Below are 16,462 nucleotides of genomic sequence, written 5' to 3'. Positions count from 1 at the left end.
GCCTTTGAGGCCTAGTCTTTCTTCAGCCTGACTTTGAGGCCTAGTCCTCTTTGACCTGACTTTGAGCCCTAGTCCTCTTTGGCCAGAATGAGGCCTAGACTTTCTTCAGCCTGCCTTTGAGGCCTAGTCTTTCTTCAGCCTGACTTTGAAGCCTAGTCCAGTTTGGCCTGACTTTGAGGCCTAGAAGTCCACACTTTAAGATAATCTGTTTTATATTTAGATATAGTTAGGCTTTACTAGATTTTAAAACGACCTATTTTTACACATTTACTAGGCTTTAAAATGATCTGTTTTATATTTAGATAGTCCCGACTTTACTAGACTTTAAATTAATCTATTTTAAATATTGACCAGACTTTTACATAATCTGTTTTATCTTTAAATAAAGCCTAGACTTTACTAGACTTTAAATTAAAAGTATTTTAAAATCTATTTTTATAGTCTTAGACTTTATTAGACTTTAAAATAATATATTTTAAATATTTGCTAGGATTTTAGATCATTTATTTTATATTTAAACAAGACTTTACTAGACTTAAAAACAATCTTATTTTAAATATTGACCAGTCTTTTAGATAATTGTTTTATATTTAAATATAGACTTAATAGTCTAAACTTTAAATTAATATTATTTTAAATATTGACCAGTCTTTTAGATAATTGTTTTATATTTAAACAGAATTAATAGTCTAAATTAATATTATTTTAAATATTGACGTCTTTTAGATAATTATTTTATATTTAAATAGACTTAATACTTTAAATTAATATTTTAAATATTGACCAGACTTTAAGATAATCTATTTTATATTTAAATACAACCTAGACTTTAAAATAATATTATTTTAAATATTTAGACCTATTTTTAGACTTTTTAGACTAAATAAATAACTTACGCTAAATTAATTAATTTCTAATTCTTTAGCAAGAATAAACACAAAACCCCCACTATTTTAACCCCAAATTTTAATTAATTTCTGCGGGGAAATACTTAATTAATTTATCCCATTTTGGAGGAGATAAAATTAAGCATTTAATCCCACTTTTGTTCTCCCTAAATTCAACCCATATAGATAGATAGATAGATAGATAGATAGATAGATAGATAGATAAATTTATCAATTTAATTTAAATTAAATTAAAGGGGTTTAAAGGGACCCCTTTGTTTTATTCCTGAGGCTGCTTTTTCTCCATTGCAAAAAATGGCAAAAATAAATACAGCAAAAATTTGAGCTTCCCCCCAAAATTAATAATTAATAACGAAAGACAGTGATTCCAATTTGCGAGGGATCTGAAAGAAAATAAAAGTAAAAATCAATTAGTTAATAAATAATAAGAGCAATTTGATTTGCAAATAGATTTGCAAAAATAAATTAAATGTATTAATTTAAAAAGAAAGGAAAACAGTCGCAGTTTGCAAATGATGTTAATAATTATTATTAATATAATATAATAATAATAATAATGAAAGAGTTGAAAATAATTATTAAAAAGCAATTGAAGGTTTTGCTACAAATAAGATCTAATAATAATAATAATAATAATCCCTAAAAGATAGCAATTGATATAATATACCATTATATATTATAATATAATATAATATAAAATAGTATATCAATTGTTATCTTTTAGGGATTATTATTATTATTATTATTATTATTATTAATATATAATATATTACACCATATAATACCATATATATATATATAAAACCATAAATAAATAATTAAATATTAGAAAATAAAGGAAGCTGTTATAGTTTGCAAATGACAAACTATATATGTGTATATATATGTGTATATATTTTATATATATATATATATATATATTTCTAATATAAATATTAGAAATCTTAATATTATTATTTTCTAATATTTATTTATTTTTTTAGTTTGGTGCATATACATATACATATACATATATATATATATAAAACCATAAATTAAAAAAAATCAATAAATATTAGAAAGTAAAGGAAACTGACAAAAGCAATGGGAGATTTGTAAATAATAATAATAATAATAATAAATATAATAACCCCACAAAGATAGCAATTTTATTTATATAATAAATAAAAATAAATAATAGAAAATAAAGGGAACTGTCACAAATGACAAAAGCAATGGGAGATTTGTAAATGATAATAATAATAATAATAATAATATAACCCCTCAAAGATAGCAATTTAGCAACACACACACATATATATAATAGTATAAATAAAATAAATAAAAATAAATATATTATAAAATAGTCACAGTTTGCAAATGCCAAAAGCAGAGATTTGTAAATAATAATAATAACCTCGATAGCGATATATATATATATATATATATATATATATAAAATAGTGTAAATAAAAAGCCACCCAAAATATTAAGAAGATAATAGCTAGGCTCCCAAATAAAGAGACAGAAATTGAGATTTTAAAAAGAAAACAACTCCAGAAAATAGGTGCAAATGATTAATTAGCAATTGAGATTAATTAATTAGTCCCCAACAAAGGAAGCAATGCAAAAAGGTTTGCAAAGACCCTAAAAGGAAGCAATGCAAAGGAAGGAAATTGCTCCTTGCAAAAGGAGAATAATAATAGTAATTATTATTATTATTATTGCAAACAAACCTCCAGGATCTGGAGTGACTCCCGTTTTGCAGAGTGAATTTGGCTCCCTTTTTTTCATCCCTCCAGAAAAGGATAGAAAGAAAAAAAGGAGGAAGGAAGTAAGGAAGAAGGAGGAGAGTCAGATGCAAATCCTGGCACTGGATCTCTTGGCCTTGAATCCGGAGTCAATGAGGATTAAGGCATTAATTAAAGACTAGGATTGCTTATTTGTTTACTTGTTTGTTTGTTTATTTGCCAATAAATAATAATAATTAAGCTCGCAATTAATAAAATTAAAGGGAAAAGACGATGCGAAATATTGCAGAGAAAAATAGGGAGGTCTGCACTGGAGGCTTTATCACGGTTTAGTAACGCTTTAAAGGGAGAAGAGGATTCTGGGATTGCAGTGTGTATATATAAATTTTTTTATTTATTTTATTTTAAAAATATAAAATATATATATTATATTTTAATATTTTATTTTTATTATATATATATATATATATATATATAATACTATTACAATATATATGAATTGATACTATTTTAAAAATATGTGTGTATATATATATATATATATACACACACATCTTTAAAATAGTAATATATATATATATACACACACATATATATATTAAATATATATATATAATATTTTCAATATATTATTTTTAAAATAAAATAAATAATAATATTAAAATAAAAAATAAAATATTAAAATATTATATATATACATATATATAGATAGATATAGATATAAAATATATTTTATATGTTTTATATTTTCAAAATAAATAAATAAAAATAATAAAATTAAACAATTATTAAAATATTTTATATTTTTAAAATAAAATAAATAAAATAAATAATAATTTTTTAAAAAATTAAAATATATTATTTTAAAAAATTAAAAATAATAAAATTAAAATAAAACCTTTTAAAATAAAATAAAACAAATAAAAAACAAATAAAAACATGAAATAAAAATATAAACTATTTTAATTATATATATATAATATTTTATTTTATTTTTAATATATTTTTAAAAGTATATAATATACATAAAAACATTACATCTCTCTCTCTCTCTCTCTCTCTCTCTCTCTCTCTACCTACCTACCTACCTACCTACCTACCTATATATATATATATATATATATTATACTTTTTTTAACACAGTCTCTTTTTCTTGCAAAGCATCCTAAAAGTTGCCTTCTCCTGGTTTCGAAAGTAAAGAAAATGGGATTTATACTCCTTTCTTAATCATTAGGGGATGCTGGGATTTGCAGTCCTTACTTGGATCTAATTAAAGGGGAAGGGCTAATTAAAGGTGGATTTGGTGCAGCCCCTTAATTAACCATTAGCTTGGATTAATTGCAGGTAAGGCAATGGAGGAGAAGGAGAAGGAGGCAGCCATTTTGTGTCTTCTGACCACCTCGCTCTGTTCCTAATTAAGGCCCTTCTTAATTGCCTTTAATTACTGGCCAAAGTGGGCCTTGATCCCTGGGGAAGGCTTGGGCCAGAGGTCAGCCAGGCCAAGGATGACCGCACCGCCGGACATCTGGATGCCAGGCAGCCTTGGCACCGTGAGTCTGGACATCTGGACAACTGGACACTTGGACATTTGAGCAGTGACCGCATCGTCTGGATCTCTGGATGTTTGGACACTTGGACATTTCAGCAGCCGCAGCATCACTTGGACATCTGGATATCTGACCAGTGATAACATCGTTTGGACACTTGGACATCTGGACATTTTACCAGTGACAGCGTCGTTTGAACATCTGGACACCTGGACATTTGAATGTTTGGACAGTTGGACATGGGAGTAGTCCTTTGGACAACTGGACATCTGGACATTTGCTATGTGACACCATCCTTTGGACACCTGGACATCTGGACATTTGAATGTTTGGACAGTTGGACATGTGACACCATCCTTTGGACAACTGGACATCTGGACATTTGACCAGTGACTCCATTGTTTGGACATCTGGATGTTTGACCAGGGATACCATCCTTTGGAAGTGTGGACGTTTGACCAAGGACACCATTGTCTGGACATCTGGACATTTGACCAGGGACACCGTATAATATTTCCAACTGTTTCGTTGTATAATAGCCGCCTGATGGTTCCTCTAATGATGATGGAGCTGTTTCTGCCATGCAGGAATACATAGAATCCTCTGTATTCCTGCATGGTTGGAAGGCGTTTCTTCATAGATTTGGTTGAAACGCTCTTTCCTCTGTTTATTGTTATTAATATTACTATTTTAATTGCCTCTTAATGGCATTAAAGCGGATTAAGAGGTCAAAGAAGTCAAATTCCTTCCATCCTTCCATCTTTTTTTTTACATGACTGACCAGACTATTTTAAATAAATAAATAAATAATAAAATATTTATTTCTAGCCTGCCTTTCCAATGATCAAGGTGGGTTACATACACATGCCAGTACAGCATACCAATACAATATAAGACATAATAAAAACAGCAAAAACTTTACATTAAAAATGGCAGTAGCAATTACAAATTACAGAATCTAGCTAGCTTGAAATAGTACAACAAAAACAGTAAGAGAGGGGAGGGCTACATGGGGGGGGGGGGGAGCTAGGGAAAGCTTGAGACAGGTAAGTTTTTAACTCCTTCCTGAACTGGTCAAGAGAGGTGACCGAGCGGAGCTCACCAGGAAGCGAGTTTCAGAGCTTTGGGGCCAAAATAGAGAAGGCCCTCTGCGTTGTCGTGGCATATTTTGAGTCTGGAACTCTCAAGAGTTGCTTCCCGGCCGATCTGAGAGCGTGGGGCAGAGTATATGGAGAGAGGCGGTCCTCCAAGTACCCTGGGCCCAAGCCATTTAGGGCTTTATAGGTAATAACCAACACCTTGTATTGCGCACGGAAGCGAATAGGCAGCCAGTGTAGATCTTTAAGGACCGGTGTTATATGACTGGCCCTGGAAGCTCCAGTGACCAATCTTGCTGCCATATTCTGAACCAGTTGCAGCTTCCGAGTTTGGTACAAGGGTTGCCCCATGTAGAGCGCATTACAGAAATCCAAACGAGAGGTTACCAGAGCATGTACCACTGTTTCAAGGTCCCCCCTGCCCAGGAAGGGTCGCAGCTGGCATATCAACCAAAGTTGATAACAGGTGCTCCTGACCGTCGCATCCACCTGAGATGTAAGTCCAGAAGCACCCCCAAACTGCGAATGGTGCCCTTCAAGGGGAGCATGACCCCGTTCAGGACAGGTGGACAAACATCCAATCCCGGGCCGGGGGAGCCTATCACAAGCACTTCCGTTTTCTCTGGATTCAAATTGAGTCTGTTTTCCCTCATCCAGCCCATTACCGAGTCCAGACAGGCATCTAGAGGAGAGATGCCTTCCCTGGTCACTGCATCAGTCGGAGACACAGAGAAACATATTTGAGTGTCCTCAGCGTACTGATAACACCGCGCCCCGTGTCTCCGGATGATCTCTCCCAGCGGTTTCATGTAAATGTTAAATAGCATGGGAGACAGAATGGCTCCTTGAGGGACGCCAGATGTAAATTCCCTCTTATCGGAGCAGACATCCCCCAGCTGCACCATCTGGAATCTACCCGAGAGGTAGGATCGGAACCACTGGAGCGCAGTGCCTCCGATACCTAACTCCCTCAGGCGTTCCAGAAGGATACCATGGTCAATGGTATCGAAAGCCGCTGAGATGTCCAAAAGCACTAACAGGGACACGCTTCCCCTGTCCATGCCCAGACGGAGATCATCAACTAAGGCGACCATGGCAGTCTCAACTCCATAGCCCGCCCGGAAGCCGGTTTGAAATGGGTCCAGAAAATCCGTTTCATCCAAGATCGATTGAAGCTGGATTGCAACCGCCCTCTTGATCACCTTCCCCAAGAAAGGCAATAGCTAAACAGGCCGATAATTATTATGCATCAAGGGGTCAAGGGTGGGCTTTTTGATCAGCGGTTTTACAATGACCAATTTTAAGCTGGATGGAAATTGCCCATCCCTGAGTGATGTATTAATTATTTGGTGTAACATGGTTGTTACAACCGCTCCCCCCTGAGCCGCTAGCCATGAGGGACAGGGATCGAGAGAGCAAGTTGTCTTCCTAACACTTCTAAGGATCTTGTCCACATCCTCGGTATTTACAGGCTCAAAATGATCCAGTACAATTGAGTCCACGGAAGCTCTGGAGACCTCTACTCTGGTTTCTGACCCAATAATGGTGTCAAGATCAGCTCTTATCCGAGAGGTTTTATCCGCAAAGAAGTTGTTAAATTGGTCGCAGCAGGCCTTGGATGGTTCCAAAATAGGGTTCAGGGAGGAGAGGAGCTAAGTAAGCTCCCTCACTACCCTGAACAGCTCTGCTGGACGTGACTCCGTGGACGTGATACGCGCAGCATAGAACGAGTTCTTTGCTGCGTCTATCGCCGCTCCATAGTCCTCCAAAAGAGAGGCCAGGAGTGCCTTGTCGGCTAAGTTCTGGTGTCTCCGCCATTTGCGCTCTAGTCGTCGCAGGACCCGCTTCCTTGCCCGGAGATCTTCCGTGTACCAGGGCTGCTTTTTGGAAGCAGGCCTGAGAGGACGCTTGGGAGCGATACTGTGTATAGCCCTGGAGAGATCAGTGTCCCAGGTGTTTGTTAGGGCATCAACAGAATCGCCGTCACATCCAACCATATACCCCTCTAGGGCTTCTTGGAACCTTTTGGGTTCCATCAGCCTTCGAGGGTGGACCATTCTAATAGGTCCGCCACCCCCGGGAGGGATCTGGGTAGAAGCCTTGATTTTAGCCTCCACCAGGAAATGGTCCGTCCATGACAAGGCGGAAATATTTGTTACTTCCGCCCATGGACTTTCCATGTCCGTACAAAACACCATATCAAGCGTATTACCAGCAGAATGTGTCAGACCCATGACTAGTTGAGACAGGCCCATGGCAGTCATGGTATCCATGAACTCCCGAGCCGCACCGGATGGACTATAGCTGGCCACGAAGGGGATGTTGAGGTCCCCCAGAACAAGAAGTCTAGGGGACTCCAACAGCAGCTCCGAGACCAGCTGTGTCAGCTCGGCCAGAGAGTCTGTTAGCGCATGGGGTGGTAGACCAACAGAATCCCCAAACTGTCTCTGGCCTTTAGGGTCAGGTAAATACACTCGATATAGGAGGTTTGCCGAACATGGTTCCTGGATAAAGGTAGGATGTTCTTATGAATCAAGGCAACTCCCCCCCCCCCGCTCACCTAACATGGTCTGGTCCTTAACTGAGAACCCGGCAAGGAGGGCCTGTGCCCACACAGCTTCTCCTCCAGGTCCAAGCCAGGTCTCAGTAATGCAAGCCAGGTCGCAGTTCTTGTCTTCTAACAGATCATATATTATGTGGGTCTTGTTTTTCACAGACCTGGCATTGCACAGGAGCAGAGACAGGGTTTGTGGTACGGTTGGATTGACCCTCAGGCCTCTTTGGTTAGGAGAGTGGAAGGAAGGAGAGATAGATATTACACATCGATCTTGCCTTCCCCTGTAACGCCTTTCCACTCTCCTACCGCCATACCTCCCCCTGCCCCACGCTACTCTAATAGAAGCCCCACTCGTACCAACCACCGCCTCCTCCCCAACCAGAGTATTTCCCCTATCCATAACCTCTATTTTGATTATAAAACCCATTATAAAACCAAGATTTTATACACACACACACACACACACACACACACACACACAATTAAAACCCAAAAGAATTAATTAATTGGTGTATTACTATTATTATTATGGATGGACAGAGGAAGGGAAGAGTGACCGGATGACCGGTGACTGGGCCTCCCATCTTGTGGGTTCGATGGATGGACAGATATTGATAGGGAGAGAAAGAAAGAGTGATAGATGAGATACATAGATAGATAGATAGATAGATAGATAGCAGACCCATTTAGAGATAGATATTTGATGGTAGATAAATAAGATAGTGAGAAAGAGAGTGAGATAGATAGATGATAGATAGATAGATAGATAGATAGATAGATAGATAGATATAGTGAGAGTGTGATAGATAGATAGATAGATAGATAGATAGATAGATAGATAGACAAATGGTAAATAGATAGAGAGTGATTAAGAGAGAGAGAGAGAGAGAGTGTGTGATAGATAGATAGACAGACAGACAGACAGACCAATGGTAAATAGATAGAGAGTGATTAAGAGAGAGAGAGAGTGAGAGTGTGAGAGTGTGATAGATAGATAGATAGATAGATAGATAGATAGATAGATAGACCGACCGACCGACCGACCAATGGTAAATAGATAGTGATTAAGAGAGAGAGATAGTGAGTGATAGATGATAGATAGATAGATAGATAGATAGATAGATAGACAGACAGACAGACAGACCGACCGACCAATGGTAAATAGATAGAGAGTGATTAAGAGAGAGAGAGAGAGATAGTGAGAGTGTGATAGATAGATAGATAGATAGATAGATAGATAGATAGATAGCCCAATGGTAAATAGATAGAGAGTGATTAAGAGAGAGAGAGAGAGATAGTGAGAGTGTGATAGATAGATAGATAGATAGATAGATAGATAGATAGATAGATAGCCCAATGGTAAATAGATAGAGAGTGATTAAGAGAGAGAGTGTGTGTGTGTGAGAGAGAGAGAGAGTGAGAGAGAGAGACAGACAGACAGACAAATGGTAAATAGAGAGTGATTAAGAGAGAGAGAGAGAGAGAGAGAGAGACCAACCAATGGTAAACAGACAGAGAGCGATTAAGAGAGAGAGAGACAGAGAGAGACAGAGAGTGAGAGAGTGAGAGAGATAGATAGATAGTGAGAGTGTGATAGATAGATAGATAGATAGATAGATAGATAGATAGACAGACCAATGGTAAATAGATAGAGAGCGGTTAAGAGAGAGAGAGAGATAGTGAGTGATAGATGATAGATAGATAGATCTAGACAGATAGATAGATAGATAGATAGATAGACAGACAGACAGACCAACCAATGGTAAATAGATAGAGAGTGATTAATAGAGAGAGAGAGAGAGATAGTGTGTGAGAGATAGTGAGAGTGAGATAGATAGATAGATAGATAGATAGATAGATAGACAGACAGACCGACCGACCAATGGTAGATAGAGAGTGATTAAGAGAGAGAGAGAGAGAGAGAGAGAGATAGTGAGAGTGTGATAGATAGATAGATAGATAGATAGATAGACCAACCGACCAATGGTAAATAGATAGAGAGTGATTAAGAGAGCGAGAGAGAGAGAGAGAGAGAGTGTGTGTGTGAGATAGATAGATAGATAGACAGACAGACAGACAGATGACCAATGGTAAGTAGATAGAGAGTGATTAAGAGAGAGAGAGAGTGTGATAGATAGATAGATAGATAGATAGATAGATAGATAGATAGACAGACAGACCAATGGTAAGTAGATAGAGAGTGATTAATAGAGAGTGAGAGAGAGAGAGAGAGAGAGAGAGAGAGATAGTGTGGTGTGTGAGAGAGAAAGATAGTAAGAGTGTGATAGATAGATAGATAGATAGATAGATAGATAGATAGACAGACCGACCAACCGATGGGAGTGATTAGGAGTGAGAGAGAGAGAGTGAGTGAGTGAGTGAGTGAGAGAGAGAGAGATAATGAGAGAGAGAGAGAGACAGACAGACAGACAGACAGTCAGACAGACCAATGGTAAATAGATAGAGAGTGATTAAGAGAGAGAGAGAGTGAGAGTGTGATAGATAGATAGACAGATAGACAGACAGACAGACAGACAGACAGACTGACCGACCTACCGACCAATGGTAAATAGAAATAGATAGGGAGTGATTAATAGAGAGAGAAAGAGAGAGAGTGAGAGAGAGAGAGATGGTGAGAGTGTGATAGATAGATAGATAGATAGATAGATAGATAGATAGATAGACAGACCCCGACCAATGGTAAATAGATAGAGAATGATTAAGAGAGAGAGAGAGAGTGATTGATAGATAGATAGATAGATAGATAGATAGATAGACAGACAGACAGACCGACCGACCAATGGTAAATAGATAGCGAGTGATTAAGAGAGAGAGAGTGAGTGAGTGAGAGAGAGAGAGAGATAATGAGAGAGAGAGAGAGAGAGAGAGAGACAGACAGACAGACAGACAGACAGACCGACCAATGGTAAATAGATAGAGAGTGATTAAGAGAGAGAGAGAGAGAGAGAGAGAGAAAGTTAGATAGATAGATAGATAGATAGATAGATAGATAGACAGACAGACAGACAGACCAATGGTAAATAGATAGGGAGTGATTAACAGAGAGAGAGAGAGATGGTGAGAGTGTTATAGATAGATAGATAGATAGATAGATAGATAGATAGACAGACCGACCAATGGTAAATAGATAGAGAACGATTAAGAGAGAGAGAGAGAGAGATAGACAGACAGACCAATGGTAAATAGATAGAGAGTTATTAATAGAGAGAGAAAGAGAGAGATAGTGAGAGAGAGAGAGTGAGAGTGTGATAGATCGATAGATCGATAGATAGATAGATAGATAGATAGATAGACAGACCGACCGACCAATGGTAAATAGAGAGTGATTAAGAGAGAGAGAGAGTGAGAGAGAGAAAGAGATAGTGAGTGATAGATAGATAGATAGATAGATAGATTGTATGTACAGCGCTGTGTAAATTTAAAGCGCTTTATAAATAAAGGTTAATAATAATAGATAGACCGACCGACCGACCAATGGTAAATAGATGATTAATAGACAGTGATTAAGAGAGAGAGAGAGAGATAGTGAGATAGAGAGAGAGAGAGAGAGAGAGATAGTGAGAGTGTGATAGATAGATAGATAGATAGATAGATAGATAGATAGATAGACAGACAGACAGACCGACCGACCGACCGACCAACCAATGGTAAATAGACAGAGGGAGGGAGGGAGAGAGAGAGAGAGAGCACATACTTATTTATAAATAATTGATTATAAATAAATATATATCATAATTAGAAAAATTAGATAGATAGATAGATAGATAGATAGATAGATAGATAGATAGATAGTGTGTGTGATAGATAGATAGATAGATAGATAGATAGATAGATAGATAGAGCATTAGAGAGAGATGGAGATAGATAGATAGATAGATAGATAGATAGATAGAGCATTAGAGAGAGATGGAGATAGATAGATAGATAGATAGATAGATAGATAGATAGATAGATAGAGCATTATAGAGAGATGGAGATAGATAGAGAGAGAGAATATGGAGATAGATAGATAGATAGATAGATAGATAGATAGATAGAGCATTAGAGAGAGATGATAGATAGATAGATAGATAGATAGATAGATAGATAGATAGATAGACAGACAGACCGACCGACCAATGGTAGAGAGAGAGGGGGGGATAGAGAGAGAGGGATAGTGATTAATAGATAGACAGATTAATAGATAGATAGATAGATAGATAGATAGATAGATAGATATTGAGAGACAGTGATAGATAGACAGATATAGAGAGAAAGAGTGATAGATAGATAGATAGATAGATAGATGGATGAAATAGAAGAGATGGAGGGATAGATGGATCAACGTTTTGCGTTTGTGTTTTGGTCCATTTTATCACACATTTAACTCCAAAATCAATAATAATAATAATAATAATAATAATAATAATATTGATCCGGGACCCAACCCGATCTTCCATTACGCTCTCCATCCACATCCGCGCTTAAGACGCGCGACGGAAGCCGTTTTGTACTGCGGCTCCCATCCTCCCCCCGAAAACCAGAAACATGCACAAAATATGAAAGAGACAAATATAGATATATATTCAGATGGCAATAAAGCTCGTTTATTCGGTTTATTATTTCCTCCGTTCGTTCAGGCACGGTTTCTCATGTCTTCTGGTGCTAGTGAAGGAGGGGTAGCCATTTTAATTACGTATTTTATCTCTCTTCCTTTTTTTAAGCCCCAAAAAAGGAAACATATATATATTATATTATATATATATATATATATATATATATATATATATGTGTTTAGCTCGCAGGATGGAAAGCGCCCCTCTGGTGCCATTGCATGTCTCGAATCCGGCGCACGGACTGGATCTGGGGGTGCTGCGCCCCGAAGTCGGCGCTGTCTTTGTAGTCGCCCTTTTCGAAGAGGTACTGGTAGCCACGGTAACCAGGGTATTGGTACCCAACCCATCTGTGGGGGAAAAGAAACGTAAAAACCGCATCATAGGGGGTCGTTTGCGCGGTTTTGCATGGTTTTGTGCAGTTTTGTGCGGTTTCGAAAATTCATGTGATCAAATAATGCAATTTTTGCATTCATAACAATTTGCATTTATTAAAGCCAATTTTGCACGCGCGTTCGGAAAGCGTAAATGGGGTCCGTAACGGTACTTACGTGCCGCTCTGCACACGGACAGAGGAGACCTTCTCCTGATAGCCATGGGCGTAGAAGCTGGGCACGTCGTCGTCGATGATCTCTATCTTCTTCCCGGTGAAGCTGGGGTTTTCGTAGAGGACGATCTTGTGGTCCTGGCTGTCCTGCAAAGCAAGAGAAAATGGCACCGAAATTCAGAGAAACCTGATCGGTGGCCTCCCATCCGAAGGCCATCCAGCGCTGACCCTGCTTAGCATCCAAGATCGGATGGGATTTTGACACCTTTTAGGGTATTAGGGCCTTAAATCCTTCAATATATGTGAATGTGTGCCATTTTTAATATGTGGCGGTCTCCCATCCAAGGGCCGTCCGGAGCTGACTCTACTTAGCATTGAAGATCAGATGAGAATTGATGCCTTTTACGGTATCCAGGCCCTAAATCCTTCAATATATATGAGTGTATGCCTTTTCATACACCAATCTCAATCGGCGGTCTCCCATCCAAGGGCCGTCCAGGCCTGACCCTGCTTAGCATCAAAGATCACACTGGAATCCGATGCCTTTTAGGATATTAAGGCCCTATTAATGTATTTTCTTTCTTTGCTTCAGCATCAGAGACTATGCCTTCCTATTAATTGGAAACTGCTATTAATTCAGGTTAGGATCGTATTCGCCTTCTTTGCTGCAGCATCACACTTTCCCCCCCAACCTTTAGGTTTTTGTTCCCTTTATCACCCCGAACCCTCTCCATTTTCTCTCTATCCTAAAACATGAGGTGCCCAGACTCGAACCCAGGACCCCCAGGATCAAAAGCATCTCTTCTCCCTTGCCACTTTGATGGGTCTGAAGGCCCAGACGCTGTCGCTCCGGCGGCTGTTGGTCCACGAATCCCAGCGAGGATATTCTCCTTTCTCAAAGACGAACTGCTCCCCTTTGCAATTTGGCTGCTCATACCCGACCCACCTGAGAGGAGGAGGAGGAGTAAGAGAGGAGTAAATTAGCAAAATTGAGACAAAGAGGGATGGCGCAACAGGTCAGAGAGGAGTCACAAAACTCTGGAGTAAATTTGTAGTAAACCAGTAGTAAAGCGATAGTAAAGCGCACAACAGGTCCGACCCGTTTTTGGAGTTCGGACTAAGACCCCAGAGAGGATAGCAAGGCCTTATAGGGGAGACTTACGGGCCCGAATACACCAGGATGGATCCGACTTTGTCCAGCCCAGCTTCCTTCAGGTTGGGGCAAGCGGCGTTGAGTTCATGGCAGCGCCCTTGGAAGTTCTCCTGCTCAAAAACCATGATCTAGAAACCAAGGTAGAAAGAGAAAGAGAGAACGATTGCTTAGCGACGAGTTCGAGGAGGATGCATCTGCACTACAGAAACAACAAATCCCATACAGGAATCCCACTAGCACTAAAGGTTAATTTTTTTGCAAAACTACAAGGACTTTACAAAACCAAAGATGCCAGGATTTACATATAGGATGGAACTATGCATTTAAAGCGGCGTTGAACTGCTTTATTTTTGCAACACGTGTTAACATTCCGGAAAGTCATGCAATAAAGGTCGTTAGACGGGATTTGCAAAAAACTGGGAGCAAACTAGTAGAAAACCAGTAGTAAAGCAATAGTAAATTGGTAGTGAACTAGTAGTAAATCAGTAGTAAATCAATAGCAAATTTGTAGTAAATCAATAGTAAATTTGTAGTAAACCAGTAGTAGTCTAGTGCGAAACAAGTTGTAAAATATTAGTAAAGCAATAGTAACGAGGTGGTGGATTGGGAATAGATCAATTGGAAATTAGTATTGAACTAGTTGTAAAGTGTTGGTGAACTGATAGTAAAGCAATACTAACTTGGTAGTAAATTAGGAGTATATATCACTAGTAAGTAAATTGTAAACTAGTAGTAAAGTGGCAGTGAATTCATACTAAAGCAATAGTAACTTGGTAGTGGATTAGTAGTTGACCGATAGTAAACTGGTAGTAAACTGGTAGTAAACTGGTAGTAATTGTTAATAATAGAGAAATTACAATAATGCAGATGTTTGTAAATGTACGGACATTTGTAAATAGCAGCGTTGTTATCACAATTCCTCTGCTATTAACCCCTACTACAGATTTACTACTGGTTGCTGCTACTGACCTTGCTGCCTTGTTTCGACGCTTGGTGGTCTGAAGCCATGATGAAAGGGAAGGACTGGCCTTTTTTGGGGGGAGGAAACATAATCAAAGGATGTTTAATTAATAACAATATCCTTAGTATTCTCAATTAAAGGTTTACTTCTGCCAATTAAACTTTGCAAGTCAGAGGTTTACTTTTGCAACATAAAGAGGTTTAAAACCTGTAAATCGAAAGGTCTAAATTCAGCGGTTTAAATCTTTAAATTCCGCGAATTAATGGAGTAAATTTGGCGAATTAATGGATTAAATTTTGCAAACAAAAAGAATAACGTTTAAATATTTTTCGCGATTAAAGCTTTTAAAAGTAGAAAGTCCTTAAAGGTTTAAATTCTGCAAGATAAAGGTTTAAATTTAGCGATTTAAACCTTTAAATTTCATGAATTAACGGATTAAATTTTGCAAAAAAAAAAAAAAAAGAAGAAGAAGAACGTTTAAATACGTTTTCCGATTAAAGCTTTTAAAAGTAGAAGGTCCTTAAAGGATTACATTTTAAAGGTGTAAATTCTGCAAGATGAATTAACGGATTAAACTCCATGAATTAATGGATTAAATTTTGCAAAAGAAAAAGAAGAACGTTTAAACATCTCTCTTGATTAAAGCTTTTCCTTACCGGCTGCGACGGAGTTTGTTTATGCCACTGAAAAGGCTAGAAGCGGAGCGCTGGGATTTATAGTCCAGCGCTGGATGGCCACGGCCGGGGGCTATTTATCGAGTGACTGCTACTACGCGATCCAAAAAACCCAGAGAATGCTGGATTAAAATGCAATGAAAACGGACAGTCAGCTGATCCCATTGTCCGGAGGAATCACCCAAAGCCAGTAATCTGGCCATTTTGTCCGGCGAACGGGGTATTGGTTTTATTTTGCAGCAGTCAGCAGGGACTTCGGCTGCCAAGTCCCCTCTGGGCGTCCAGCCATACAAACAATAAGCGTCCAGCTTTCGGACGGAGGGATTTTATTATGCTTCGGAGCTGTCCAGCCGAACAAAGGGAGTTATTTCGGACAATGAAAACAAATGGGGATTCTGCAGCGGTCAGCGCTTTGCGGAGACACAGGAGGAGGATTAAAACCGTAAGCACCATCTAGATTTAAAGGGGAAGCGAGTATTTGTCCTGTTCCTATATGACCTCTTAGTAGTCCATTCCGACTCCAGGGTTCAATCTATTCCCGCATGGCAGAAGAGGGTGGGACTATATGACCCTTAGTAGTCCCTTATAACTATAGTTTTCTATGTATTCCTGAATGGCAGAAGGATCCTATATATTCCAGCATGGCAGTAGGATGGTTGGACTATATGACCCTTA

At 38.2% G+C, this 16,462-nt stretch overlaps 1 pseudogene across 1 annotated transcript; it reads right to left on the bottom strand.

Moving 5' to 3' along the window:
- Positions 1 to 12,633: 12,633 nt before the first annotated feature.
- LOC149290124 (beta-crystallin B2-like) lies at positions 12,634 to 15,175 on the bottom strand (annotated as a pseudogene). Its single transcript, XR_016277288.1, has 5 exons — positions 15,122 to 15,175; positions 14,162 to 14,280; positions 13,774 to 13,945; positions 13,004 to 13,146; positions 12,634 to 12,802 (listed from the first exon to the last, which is right to left on the bottom strand). The product of XR_016277288.1 is annotated as a beta-crystallin B2-like (transcript).
- Between the last annotated feature and the right edge of the window lie 1,287 nt (positions 15,176 to 16,462).

Source organism: Sceloporus occidentalis, unplaced genomic scaffold (genome assembly GCF_023333645.1).
Source record: "Sceloporus occidentalis isolate IW3139 unplaced genomic scaffold, rSceOcc1.0.p SCAF_41, whole genome shotgun sequence".
Classification (NCBI taxonomy): Eukaryota; Metazoa; Chordata; class Lepidosauria; order Squamata; family Phrynosomatidae; genus Sceloporus; species Sceloporus occidentalis.
This window is presented reverse-complemented; position numbering and strand designations above follow the sequence as displayed.